This window comes from Drosophila innubila, assembly GCF_004354385.1.
Source record: "Drosophila innubila isolate TH190305 chromosome 2L unlocalized genomic scaffold, UK_Dinn_1.0 4_B_2L, whole genome shotgun sequence".
In the NCBI taxonomy this organism is placed as follows: Eukaryota; Metazoa; Arthropoda; class Insecta; order Diptera; family Drosophilidae; genus Drosophila; species Drosophila innubila.
In genome coordinates this window covers 21,957,011-21,971,562 of record NW_022995372.1, presented here as the reverse complement: position 1 = coordinate 21,971,562, position 14,552 = coordinate 21,957,011, and the positions used below count along the sequence as shown (strand labels likewise).

The following is a 14,552-nucleotide window of genomic DNA, read 5'->3' as shown; positions in this document are numbered from 1 at the left end:
GAGAGAAAGAGAGAGAAAAGGGAGAACTTCAACATTTGCTGCGCACTCGCATAAAATTGTCATAAATTAAAATAACAGTTAAATAAAGCAATGAGTGCGTGTGTGTGTGTGTGTGTGTGAGTGAGTGTGAATACGGGTACTCACAAATTAGCATACAAACTGTCTGCAGAAAAGCCCATTGAAAGCCCAGGTGAAGTCCGGAATATATAGGCGCACTTAATCATAAATGCCTGGCGACATGCAATGGCCGACTTGATGATGATGATGATGATGATGATGAAATTGATAATTATGAAGAGAATAATAATGATGTGGATGTTGTATACTAACTGGCAACTAGTTTGCCAAAGCGCAACCATTTGGCTTTGCATGTTGCTAACTAGTTAATAATAATACAAGCCAAAGCACCAAAGCACTAAAGTGGCCACCTTCAAATGACGCATTGCATGACATGCAGCGCAGTTGGCATAACTGAAGTTGACCACACACACACACTCTCTTATAACTGTAAAATCATAAACTTGGCCAGCACAAATTGCTAAGCAAACGAGACAGTCTAAACCAAACTAAACCGAAGCGAAGCGAACTGCAGCGACTTCCACAGGCTCTTTTGACCCAAAGCGAATAAAAAATCCCCTTTTGGGCTGACATTTTTCATTTCATTGTGTAATTTATGACCAGCACTTTTTAGACGCAGCTCTTTCCCCTTCACCACCCCCCGAGCAACACGGCCAACAGCAATCAGCCAAGCGTTAATCGTCGTTTGACTCGTTCACAATGCCATAACTCGAACACACGCTCTCAACCAGGTCGAAACCCCGAGTCTACCACTCCTAACTCCAACCAACTTCGTCTCCGTCTCCGTCTCTGACTCTGACTCTGAGACTGCCACTTTGTCGCATTGTCGTGTGGCTGCTACTGTTTTCATTATTATTGTTATTATTATTGTAATTTGGCGACTACCAACTGCCAACTGGCAACTTCCCTAACTACCAACTCAACGTTTTGGCCAGCTTTAGGCCCGACCACGTTGACAGCGTGTCATTTCGTATCGTTTTGTTTAGTCATAGTAGTTATACCCGACTCTTTCCCCTCCTCTCACTCTCTCTCTCTCTCTCTCTGTTGGGTCTGCAGTGCACAATTTGTAGTGCCTAGATCCCCTCTGTTCCCCCTCTCTTCACTCTGCTTCCTGCCACCATTCTCTATGGTCTTTTTTTCTGTATGGCATATTTCATAATTAATTGTGAAATTATACACAGTCATATGCAAAAATGCTCGACAGTCATAATTTTTCTGCGCTTGTCATTTCGTATACTCTTACAGGATTAAAGCACTGTAAACAATTTATGAGACTTGTCATTTAGTAGTAAGATAAACACTTTAGAAATTGAACAGGTTTGCGTCTTTAGTCTGTGTGTCTGACTATAGTTGCTTATTTTATTTGTTCATAAAATCTATTAATTTTCTAGTTTTTTATGAATATATATTTAATATAATATTTTAATCAGCTAAATTTTTAACCGCTTACGTAATTAATTATTTAATCATAAATTACCTTTTTTATAGCCTCATTGTTAAGTATATAGACAGTAAGGAAGCTGTAAACTATTTTAATATTCATAATCTTAAATATCTAAAGCTAATTTATAGTATAAGTTGTTTTATAGTTGTTTTCCATATTTATCATATGCTGCTTTCGTCACTAGCACGGACTGCCGTACGCAGTGATATTCTTTAGAGATTATTACTTAAAATGTTCTTGTCAATTTTGCTTGAGATCTTCTTAAGTTTTATTCTAAAGAGCATCTGTAAATTATAAGTTTATTTTGTGTATTTATTGTTCTTATTTATTTAGCGTTGTGTCGGCATTGCCTTTCATTTTTTTCGCGCATATTTGAATAGGGGCTTACGGGTTTTCGGCTTTACGGCGTTACGGCGTTACGGCCATGCTGCATAACTAATCAGCTCAGAATAATGTACAGCTCTCACAATTCATACAAATTAATTGGTTTCGCTGCCATTCAATGGGGCGTTTTTGGTGTGGGGATGGGGTAAGGGGGTAAGGGGGGCTAAGAAAAACTGTAGAAAGCAACTCATGCAAACGGAAGGAACTACTTGCGGGCAACGTTGTTCAACGACGACGACAGGCACTTCTTTGGAGTATATATACTCAAATACCTCCATAGGTTGAAATCAGGATTCGTTGGCATTGTCGGAATTGCGAAACAGGCAATGCAAGTCGGAAGCGCACTCAACACCTGCTAAAAACTTGTACAACTCATGACTTCAGTTAGTTAGGAATCGAAGGAGTCACGACTCCAAGGAGTTACCGAATTGGTAAGGAAACAAAGGGAAAGAGGTGAAGGGAATTGTTTACGTGTCAGCTGTCAATTTGTATTTGATATGCCGCTTGGCCCCCACAAATCACAACAAATAAATGGCAATTGACAGCGACAAGTGCATGGAGAAATATTCTCATACCATTATCAATGTGGACTCTTCTCCCTCACTCTTTGCAGCTCTCCCTTTTTCGCCCTCCTTGGGATCGTGCTCGGCAATTGAACCTTGTGGGGCTGAAGCAATTGTTGGGGCATTGGAGCTCATTCGATTCTCAGTGCTAAATGTCCGTGTCAAGACACTTTATTTGTCTTACTTATTTATGTTTATGTGTTCCCAGTTGCAACTCCCCCCTCTTACGACCCCTGTGCCCCAAAAGACACGCATTGCTAAATTAGGCACACGTCCACTTGGGATACACCGTCTCCCTCTGCCTCATCCCGCATCCATTTGCCGCACACAGCTGTGCCCAATTTATTTCACTGGACGTGCCCCCGTTTTGGCTCTTATGCCCACCCCCTGCCTCCCCTCCCAACTCCCCCGTTGGCCACCTCCTGCAGCAGCCGCTCAATCCACAGTCGGAGATTTATTTCATTCTGAAGCACATTAAAATTTTACAAATTGCTTAAATCAAATAAATTGCCGCGTTTATAATGATAAATATGCTAAGACATCGATGTGAAAGTTTCATTTGCCTCCCTCTGACTTTATAGATGGATTCCGAGAATTCCAAACGATGCTTTTATAGTTCTATATTTACTTATTCAATATTATTCCTAGCTTACAAAAAACTTTCTATCACATTAGCTTATTTATTGAGTCTAAAAGTTTTCAATGAAATTTAAGATGAAATCCCTTAAGTATTCACTACTCTATTTATCCTCAAAACCAAGTCATAATCCAACTATAACGCAAGCTTATTATCTTTTTTTTTTTCTTTTACAGACAAAAGCCTTATATCATGATAATCGTCTACCCCGATTTGCAAATTTCCTACTTGATTAGAATTTATGACAGTCCGAAAGATGAAATATGTTTCCTTTGGACAGCCGTTGAGCCGTTGAGTATGCAAAATAGTTCCGGGAATGGGCTCACATCTGGTTGGGTTGTTTCTCTGGCCCGTCACCCAACCCTTCAGTTAAATGGCAATAATTGTTATTTTAATATTTATGACAGCAAATAAATTCCGTGGCTGTCAGATGCGAAACAATTCAAAAAGGGATAGAGAGACATTTTCCAGTATCCAAATTTCATAGTTGATTATCAAATTTGTTATGCGTACTTTTCGAGTGGCCATCGAAGAACCCAACCCTTATAAGACCCGTTCCCATTTACCATCTACCATCTACCATTTAACATTTACCATCTACCAGTTGCGAGTTCCCATGCTGCTGACTTATTTGTAAACCTTTATTGGGACTGCGTCTGAAGTTTGGTCTGAAACTGTAACTGGGTTCATTTTATTATTATACTTATCTTTTTGTTGCATTTTTATATACTTTCGGCATATGGTTGCCACAACAAAAAACCACATTTAACTCTTTTCCCTCATTATTCCCGTCGTTTCCCTCTCCCTTCCTTTGACTCGGTCTGCGCATAATTAATGCTGTCATCTTGTGCATATTTAACTCAATTACTTCCGCGCTTCCACTGGAAGTGGAAGTTTCACTGATAGGGGCCCATCATCATGTCGGAGCCTAATTCATTTTGTTACTTTATGTGATAGTTAAGGTCTTCCATCTCCTCCTCTCATCTTCCGTCTGCTTCTGAAGTGCCCGTGCCTCATTAAAAGAAATTGCTTTATTGGCGAAATTTACATACAAAGTATTATGGTGGCCATGTCTCCAGATGTAAACCCATTAGGTTTCCTTATTCATTATGCAAAAGACATCAGCATTGTGTACTCCGGACTCTGAGACTCCCTAGAGTGAGCATCGCATAATGCTGGTAGATTCTTATCGAACATTTAGATTGAAATTACAAAGTGTTCTCGGATCGCTACGCAGAAAGAGTTAACCAAGCATTTCTTATGAGTAGTCTCAGAACTGTTAAATACTTGATATGATGACATTTTTAAAATTCTCGAAACTACTTAGAAACTGTCTCTAAGATGGTTTTATGTTTTGAATATGAGAACTTAAAGATCTGTATTCCGATTTGAACAACAATTTTTAAGTGATTAATTTTTTGGTCATAACCACTTAATATTAAATCCACTTAGAAATTAAAATATGGATATCTTTATCAAACAAGAACATGCCAATTATTAAATATCATTATAATTATAGCATTTTTATCTTGTACAATGACAATCTTTAACTCTTATTATTTCTATTGTACGAAATTTGAGTACAATTTCCATGATATTTAAAAAATCTGCAATATCGCTGAAGGATGTCAAATGTCAACGATAAGAAGAAGAGACACCGAATACAATGTGCACATTAATGAAAAATCAAGATAGAATTTTTTTCTGTTGTTAAAAATATGACAGCAACAACAGTAACAGAAATCCGTCAGAAACAGCAGTAGCTGGCAAAAAAACAACAACAGAATAGAAAAGAACAAAAAAGAAACGAAAAGAAAGAAGAATAAAACCAAGAAACAACAGCAGTTGACAACTGTCAGTGTCAGAGAACTGCCAGTGCCACTGTCACTGTTGCTTCTTGCTGTCTTTTGTTTCTACATTTCACCTCCCTCTCTCTCTCTCTTTCTCTTCTACTATCCATCTCACTCTGTCTCCATGTCTATTGGGTACTGTTAGTCACAGGGTATGCTGAATACTATGTTCAGTATGTTTGGCAATAAAAATAAATCTTTTATATATTTTAAATTTGCTTGAAATAACTTATAATAAATTATTCCTTTTTGTGATTCAGCAATTCGTTTTTAAGACACTTTCTCAGGATATACAATTCATTTCCCTTACTCAAATTCTCACGAATTTAATGATCAAATAACAAGTAAGCAGTAATTGTCAGTTTTATTGCAAATGTATTTACTTACAATTAATTTCTTTTGTGCGACTCTATTTATTTTTTCATCCTCTTTCTAAAGGAATGATAATATCATATGACATCTAATACAAATTTTTATCTCTACTTTATGATCACACTGCATCTACAACAAGTATTTCGCTAGTATTTCAGTATATAACTTGATAAATTGTGATTTGCTAATTTTCTATTCATAATAATCAACGAATACTTTGGAATCAACTTTTATTTATTTTAAAGTACTCTGTGGATAGAGCATGTAATTTTCGTGTTTATTTCTTATATGAAATTGAATTTCTCATTCTATTCCTTTCACATTTTTCACTGTTTGCTGTTGACATTAGCAGAAGCTTAGTCCTTGCTGTCTGCACTGTCAAAAGTGTCCTGTCAGTTGCCATTGCCATTGCTGTTGTTGTTGTTGTTGTTGCTACGTCACATGCAACTTCTCAGTGCCACAAAAGACTCGTAGTAAATGTCGTTTCACCAGCTTTCGACTTTGACTATGGGGAGGGAATGGGGGGCAAGACATTTTATGATTGCATTTTGTGTGCGATCTGTGCGGATGATGAGTGGCCGTGTGAAGTTATCGTTCGGTTTCGTTTGTTTAAAAATGTAAATTACGAGCGGCCATAAATAAAATTAACCCAAATTAAACACAGGCAATTAATTACAGCTGCGCTCTATAGCCAGATTTCACAGCAAATTAACACCACAAATCTGACTGACTGACTGACGACTGTCGTTTGCAGCAAAAAACACCACCAAAAGAAGTGAAACATTAGACGAGTCTGACAGTTTAACTGACCATTAATTTGCATTTAAATGGTATGACATGGAAGCATGCGACAAATTCTCAAACCTTCACCAAGATTTTCCTCTCAACAACAACAATTTCTCACACACACCATGTGGCATGTTTGCATTTGCATATTTTTGACATATTTTCTACAAATTTTAGGAGAGTGGTGGTGGGGGGGACAGCTTGACCATTTTTGGCTAAGGTCTTTGCCCGCTTCTCGGGTGTGTAACAATTTTTACTTTATGCCACAAAATGTTCACAGTTGATTTATTTTGTATGCGATTTTCCGTGTGTGTGTGTGTGTGTGCTTATCTGTGTGTGAGTATGTGGATATAAATCCAGGCCAATATAACGCACATACTACAACGAATATGAAAATATTTCTTTTCATGTTTTATCGCACATTTTTCTTCATTTTGTGGGTCTTTCCCGTTTACAGCGCATTAAAATTTACTTCAATGCTCGTAAATTTCGCATTTTCTCTGTGGCAAAAATAAATGTAATAATCGTAAAAATCATGATGAAACAAATTTTGGCCCATGCCATTTTGATTGTTGTTTTAATAATGCACACAAAATATATTTCTTCTTTTCATAAATTGCAGCACATCATTTTCTTCCCAAACAACTTTCTTCTCTTTACATTCATCTGGGACTCGAACAACTTAAAATCTCTTTTCATATCGTATTGAAAACTTTTGCAAAAGTTGCTCTAAGAATTTTTATTAACTTGTATATTGAAGGCAATTCAATTAAGTCAAACAATGTTTAACAAATTTGAATTGAATTTTTAAACTGTTTATTTATCTCTATACTGTCTTGAGACGGTGCTTTCCAAATATGTAAAATATATTTAATAAATAAATATATAAAAATAAATACTTTTGTATTATTTATAATAAATCATTTAAATTGTGAAATAAATGTGAATGCTGATATATATTATATTAAAATAATGTATTGTATAATAATTAATTTCAATTATGTTTATATAAATAGCTTTATATCTTTTTTAATGAAGCTTTATGGCAACTTTTTTGCTTCGTAGTTGTTTTTCTTGTTTCGGGCTGCTCTCCTATCTGACTGATACTCCCAGGAGCAGCATATGCATTTGGATTTGCAACATCATAAAGTTCATCCCTGTCGCAGTCCGAAGACCATCACTCCCCCCAGAAAGACACACATAAATTGCGCTTTTAATAGCATCCGCCTGTCATTGCAATCTAAATAAATTGTTATATTTATTTACGACAAAATGTCCACAAAGCAAGGAGCAGGATGTGGGGAAGGGGAGTGGGATGTGGGGAAGTGCGGCTAGAAAATATGAAAATTAACTGCCGACTAAAGCCAAATCCCACCACACATATTCACACACACACACATACAGATGCATATATCCTCTCACTATTCGGGCAAAACAATTGCGACAACATGTGTGTGCAAGCATATGGGTGTTTAGGTAGTGTGTGTGTGTGTAATTTTCACTTCATGTTTGCCCACAAAAACGCAGAAACTGCCATAAAATGCACACAGCGTCCTGGCCAGAGGAGCAGCCAGCAATCCAGCCGGCGACCCCGACGACCCCGAACAATAAGGTGAACCGGGGGACACTAAATGCCACTAAATGAATTTATTTGCCAGAGCGCCAACAACAACAACAACAGCAACTGAAAGAACGACAGAGCAATCTGAACGGGAACATTTTGAGAGTAAATAAAGCCCAAATGAGATTTATGCAACATGACCGACAACGACCAAGTGCTGAAGTTGCCCCCAAGCCACATATACCCTCTCTGACCTCCAACTGTAGGTTAGTTCGTTAGTTTTTAGTGGGCATCCACTTTGTGGGCATTGCGGAATAGATACTCTACTACTCTACGACTCCCTTTGTGCACCCAGTGCGTGCCTTTTAACTCAACTAATTTTGGAAAAGCAAAAAAAAAGTACTACTATATATATAGTATGGTTTGGTCAACTAAAAACGACATGCTTCTTCGCCAAGTGCTTGACCAGTAGACACTGTTCCTAGTTCCCTGTGTGCGCCCATTTATCCTGCACAAAATTGTCACATAAATTTTACAGCGTCCGAGACATGTCGAGCGTACTTCATTTTGTATTTTATGATATTTTTTTCCTAACTGGCTAAAGCGCAATTTATTGTCCAGCAGCAAAACCAACATTGTAGTTTTGTGCTTATCCCACAGATTTTTGTTATATATGAATGGATTAAACAGAGAATGAGAAGATATGAACCCAGAACAATCGAGATACTATCGATTATAATGTCAATACTTTATCAGACTAAGATTGTATGAAATCGCTACCTTTTTTTTTTTTTTAATTTTATTATATTGCAGACAAAGGCTGTCCTGAATAAACAAATTAAATTATTATTAAATTTTAAGTTTTTACAATTTATCTGTAAATATCTGTTTAATTTAGACCATATTTCATACCAAATAAAAACTTTTGTCTTTGTATCCTTAAACTTATTTTTGTGCACTATTATTAAGATTGCTCAAATCCTTAAGAACAGATCTGAAACCTCCCTGAAATTTGATTTATGACAGCATTGGTTCACCCCAAAACTAGTCATAGTTAAAGAATTACTTGGCCTCTTCATTACTTTGTCATCTGAAATGTGAGAATAACCTTTTTGCCGGAAATTATGGTTTACTTGTTACTAAGGGCAACCGTGCGTTAAACAAACTTCCTACGAGTTGATGAATCTAGCCGGGGTGCAATCTAAAAGCAGGAAGTTTAACCCTTTTTTCTCTGTGGGTTTGTCATTTTGGCTTTGTTTGCTTGAAATTGACTGATTACCCACAAAATAACAAAATTTCCGAATTTATTTGTACGTAATTCGAGACATTAATATATTTCTTACATTCTGTTTGTGTGTTGACCGTGTCTGTGGCTCGATCAAATAACCCAAAACTTACCCCTTTTCCAACGGAAATGTGACAGAAGGGAGCTCTACTTTGTTCACATGTGTATGTAACATTTGTTACTTCAAATGGCATTGCTAATTAACTCAGATCGTTTCGAGAGGTGAAAGTGTGAGAAGCAAACAACAATTTGATAAGTGAGAACTTATATTGAAGTGAAGGTTTATTACCCTATGCTCAATATTTACTTACGAGTAGTATAACTAGATTTGTAGCTGAATTTGGCTTTACTTTCAGAATCACTGCGGACGGCAGTTCGCGTTAGTGACGAAAGCAGCACGAAGGGTGCGAAAGGCGACTAACTATATATACAGCTAAGTTGGAAAATTTGCGCCGACTGTCCGATCAGATCGAGTTATATACCGATCGACAGGTTTAGTTCTAACTTACAAAATGGCGTACTAAAACTTTTTCTAACCAACCTGGGTCATGAGATACGGGGGTGTAAGTGGGAGGGGAAAAATTTTGATAATTGCAGCTTATGGGGCCGTTGGGGCTTTTTGGTAAAAATTTTTATTTTAAATAAAATATCTACTTAAAAATACGCGTCGATTGATACCTCAATCACCCAAATCCGATAACTGGTTCAAAAGATAATTAAATTTGAAAATTTTAGTGGACTTCTCAAAATGAAATGAAAAGTCAGTTTGTTTGTCTGTTTGTCTGTTTGTCTGTTTGTCTGTTTGTCTGTTTGCATCAAAGCGCTAAAGAAGCTTAAATGTAATGATGGGGATTGATTCCTTTTCAAAAATCTAGAAATGTTTGTTCTACGACTTTTTCAATTTCCCGCTAGTTTAGCGGGAAAACGCTAAATCCCGCCAAAATTGAAACCTCAACAGTTTCCAAACCATAGAAGCTACAGATATGTTCTATATATCATTAGAAAGGTGTGTTTGAGGGCTTTTAGGCGTACCTTTAAACTTTTTTTCTAAAGTACTCAGGTAACATTTTACAGGTGAAATCAAGTTTTTTTTCTTACATTTTGGCGATTTCTTACAAAACGGCTCTAACGATTTTTGTTAAATTTTAATATGTTGTAATACGTACAATTTCGCGTTTTTTGGTATATGAAACATATAGTTGAGGGGTTCGGAAGATAAGTGAGATAAGTGTTAAGTGAATAAATACATTTATCTATCGGTCGAAAATCACGTTTTAGTACGAAAAACTTTTTGGTTTTATGAGATATCTCAACCAAAATGATACAATATGCATTTAACTTGGTTTTATATATTCTGACCAAAGTTGGTTAAAATCGGACCACTATATCATATAGCTGTCATAGGACCGATCGGTTAAAAATTAGGTTTTAGTATGAAAAACTTTTTTGTTTAATGAGAAATCTTAACCAAACTAATACAATATGCATTTAACTTGGTTTTATATATCCTGACCAAAGTTGGTTCAAATCGGACCACTATATCATATAGCTGTCATAGGACCGATCGGTCCAATATTAAGTCTTAGTATGAAAAACTTTTTTATTTTACTAGATATCGTAACCAAACTAATAGAATATGCATTTATTTAAGACTTATATATCCTGAACAAAGTTGGTTCTAATCGGAACCACTATATCATATAGTTGTCATAGGACCGATCGGGTGAAATCCAAGTCTTAGTATGAAAAACTTTTTTTTCATAGTAAGTACGAGGTCTCCGACAGTATAGTATGCTCAGCTGTAGCAAAGCGCGCAGGGGGCGGGGCCCCCTAGTTTTTCTTTATAATTAAAGAAAAAAAATTTTTTAAATATGAAATACGTTCAACAACTAAATTTTGATATTTTACTATTTGCCTGCATTAATGATAAAGTTACAATGTCAAAAGCGAAAGCAATTGCAAAAATTTCTGATATCCACAAAAAAAACCTCTAAACGAGGTAAAGTCTAGTGACAGCAATTTCTAGACCCAAAATTTATGATATCAATTTTGTGACGAACAAAATTCAGTTTAATCTAAAATTTTAAATAAAATAAATTAATATAAAAAACGAAAATTGGCATTCGGCACTGCGCAAAAGTTATTTTTTATGTACAAAGAAGATCACCCTTTTACTCACAGTGCCGAATGCCAATTTTCGTTTTTTATATTAATTTATATTTTTATTTAAAATTTTAGATTAAACTGAATTTTGTTCGTCACAAAATTGGATATCAGAAATTTTGGGTCTAGAAATTGCTTTCGTCACTAGACTTTTACCTCGTTTAGAGGTTTTTTTTGTGGGATTAAGAGATACGAAAAAATTGAACACCGATTATATCCAAGTCGAACTTGTCAAGTAGACTAATGTAATATTGTATTCTTTTTAGACTACACTGACTTTTGTCTTTTTGCAATACATATAATTCTCAATTTAAAATATTTTCTAACTTTCACTACTTTCAGTTTTAATTTTATGTTTTTATTTAACGAGGAATTTCATATATTTTAGGGCTAAGAAGAAATACAAAAGTTTAAGTATACAAAGTCCAAAGAAAAAGGCAAAGTTTATTAAAAACTATAATCGACTGTTAATAACTACACACAAACTTTAATTTCTTAGAGTCTTGGTGCAAAATCAATAGTCTCTAAATAAGTTATCGCATTAGCCTCACCTTACGAACTTGTGTAGTCTATAAAGGGCTGCCCCTTAAACCTGCTACATGCCACATGCCCCATGCTCCATGTAGTTCAGTGACATTACTTCTGCTTAGTTTAGCAAAACGTTGGCCTGCCCGTTCTTAAGGGTCGCGTTTCATGGTGAAGTGAAAGCATCGTTTTCATTTCATTTAAAATGCTGTCAGCACATAACCCTGGGCCAAGACTCACGGGGTCTCTCTATAGTATGCCCTTTTCTTTCTCTCACTCTAGCTCTCTCTTATGTCTTTCAATGTCTTCATGTCCTTTTTTTATGGCACTTTCAACGCGTCATTGAGTACGCCGCGGCGCGTAGTCATCAGTCCGTAGACTCGAATGGCATTAGGAGCTGGAGGATAAGGGGAATAGAGTGAAGTTGAAGATGGGAATAGAGGGGAAAGGGGAAGTGGAAGTGCTGCCAACCATTGAGGCTAAAAATGAAGATGCTGAGAAGAGAGAGAAGCTGTCGTAGAGTGTGAGGTGTGCGTTTATAATCAAATTAGAACCGAAGCGTAAGATCAAAGAGACGACCGAGACGAAGACGCAGATGGAGAGGGAGACAGAGACAGTGACAATGACAGTGACAGAGACAGAGACATAGTCGACAAGAGAGTAAATGGTGAAAAGTAGGCGCGACATAATGCCCGAAATGTCGAAAACACAAGCTGCCACAAAATTGAAAATATGATGAGGGGCTGTTTGGCTTGACAACTTGAAGTGGAAATGACTGCGCGGGCTGAAGAAGACGTCTCATTAATGACAACAAGGAGCTCGAGCAAGGAAAGGTGTATTATACACTCAACTCGAGCTCCGTCTCAGACTTCTTCTTCATCTCCATCTCCATCTCCGGCTGTCAATTCAAGTTCTTCTTCATACATTTTTTTGTACTTCTCGCTGTTGAATGGTTTGCTCAAGTGTTCGCCTGGTTTGCTGGGTTTCTTGGCAGCTCTAACCACTTCCTCGAAGGATTATAGCGCTGCCACATAATTGAAAACGAGAAGAAGGTACCACAAAATTGCTCTCGACGTTGCCTGACATTTAAAGTTGATTATGATTGCCGCCCCACATTGGGCCTCATCCTGATGATGATAATTATGATGATTATGATGATGATGTTGCTGAGAATCATTTTCCTGTTCTGTTCTTGCTGACGACAGGTTAAATGTTTTCATTATGATTCGCTGAGCTGAGCTGAGCTGAACTGAACTGAACTTGTGCTGCTGCCAGTTTTCTGTTTCTGCATCTTCTTTTCCCTACTCTTCTCTCCTTTTTTTTGCCTTTTCATAATTGGACCTGCATTCAAGTGTCCCTGAAGTGTTGTCAGCGTTGTTGTTGCCGTAAACTAAATTGAATTCTAGGTAGTAAAAAGTCAGTCACAAGCTCCCTCAAGTGTTGGCTTAATACTCATCTTCTTCATCATCGCTGATAGTAAATCGCCGACTGACTCAATTAGTTCCCCGAATCCAAACATGGCTTCCTTTAGCCACTTGTTGCAATACTCGTATTGTACACATGTCATATTGGAAACATCAATTATCCACTTGAGCCAATTGTCTTAAGAAATGAATTACAATATTTTTAAAACGGCTTTTTAAATGTATATTTCTCACAAAATTTAAAATTTCTTATCTACTTTGTCAGTTTGTAATGCTATCTTACGTATTGTTTTCTAATATTTCTTTGGGAAATACTTATAATAAAAGATATTTTATCTATTATTCCTCGGTTTCTCACAAGGCGGGAATGTTTTATAATATTATATTTTAAGAGTGTGTGATGACATTTGGAATATTTTTCTTTGAAATAATTTCTTAAAGGGACATAATAGTTTTATTTTAAATTGTTATCTTGACAGTATAGTATTCCATTCGAGAATATTCTTTCTTCATTTTTTTGAACTAGTGTTATTCGTTTTTGACAAATTAATCTTAGAGATTCTTTTCAATGTGTTTAATTTCAAAATGTGGAAGTATTCCCGGGAATAAAATTTATATTACTGTGTCCCAATGTAAGCAACCATTGCTCTTCTTCATGTTTATATTTAACTTTTCTTATTAATCCATTAGCTGTATAGAAAAAACTATTTAATTAAATGGCTCTTAAAAACAAATACAGAACACCAAAAAGTGAATGACTGTATACTACAAAACCAGCTGTGATTTATAAAACATCAAAGAGAGCCGAGTTCAGAGACAGCAAAGAGACGTTCAACGGACACGTGACGATAAGCGGCACATCAATAAATTAGCACACAAAGGCGAATTAACGAAGAAACGAGTGAGCAAAAAGTAAAGGAGTAAAGTAGTAAAGAGTCGAGAGTGATAAATTAATAATGGGTAGAGTGGACAAATGGTGTAGAATCCTTTGACAAACAAACATGCCATGCATAACTGATGAATCCTCCATGAATATATGTGGGTACTCGCATATGAGTACAAGCTATATTCAAGCTACTCGGAGTTGTTGCTGTTGTCGAGCAAAAACCTTTACAACGTGCAATAAAAACTAAATTATATCCTTTCACGTTTCAAGTGGATGAGTTGCCGCATGCATGAAAAAGCGAGTCAACAACGATGCCGCCAAAGCAGGAGGCATGCAACATGTTGTCCAGAAACTGACAGAGACAGACAAACGGACAGACAGACAGAGAGACCCACGCACTATTTAATTTAGTACAAAATTATTATGCGCAACATTAGCACTCGGGACTGGAACTCAGACTGGGTCTGGATCGGGATTGGGATTGGGAGTGGGATTGGGATCGGTATAGGGATAGGGATGCGAAGCGTGAGGTGCCTCAAATGAAGTGTGAATTCTGCTGTCAGCCTGTCATTTCAACAGAGCGAACAACAACAG

At 36.6% G+C, this 14,552-nt stretch overlaps 1 long non-coding RNA gene across 1 annotated transcript; it reads right to left on the bottom strand.

Moving 5' to 3' along the window:
• Positions 1-3,768: 3,768 nt before the first annotated feature.
• Positions 3,769-4,298, bottom strand: LOC117781572. The gene is made up of 2 exons (XR_004617181.1): positions 4,159-4,298; positions 3,769-4,103 (listed from the first exon to the last, which is right to left on the bottom strand). It is a non-coding gene; the product is annotated as an uncharacterized LOC117781572 (long non-coding RNA).
• Between the last annotated feature and the right edge of the window lie 10,254 nt (positions 4,299-14,552).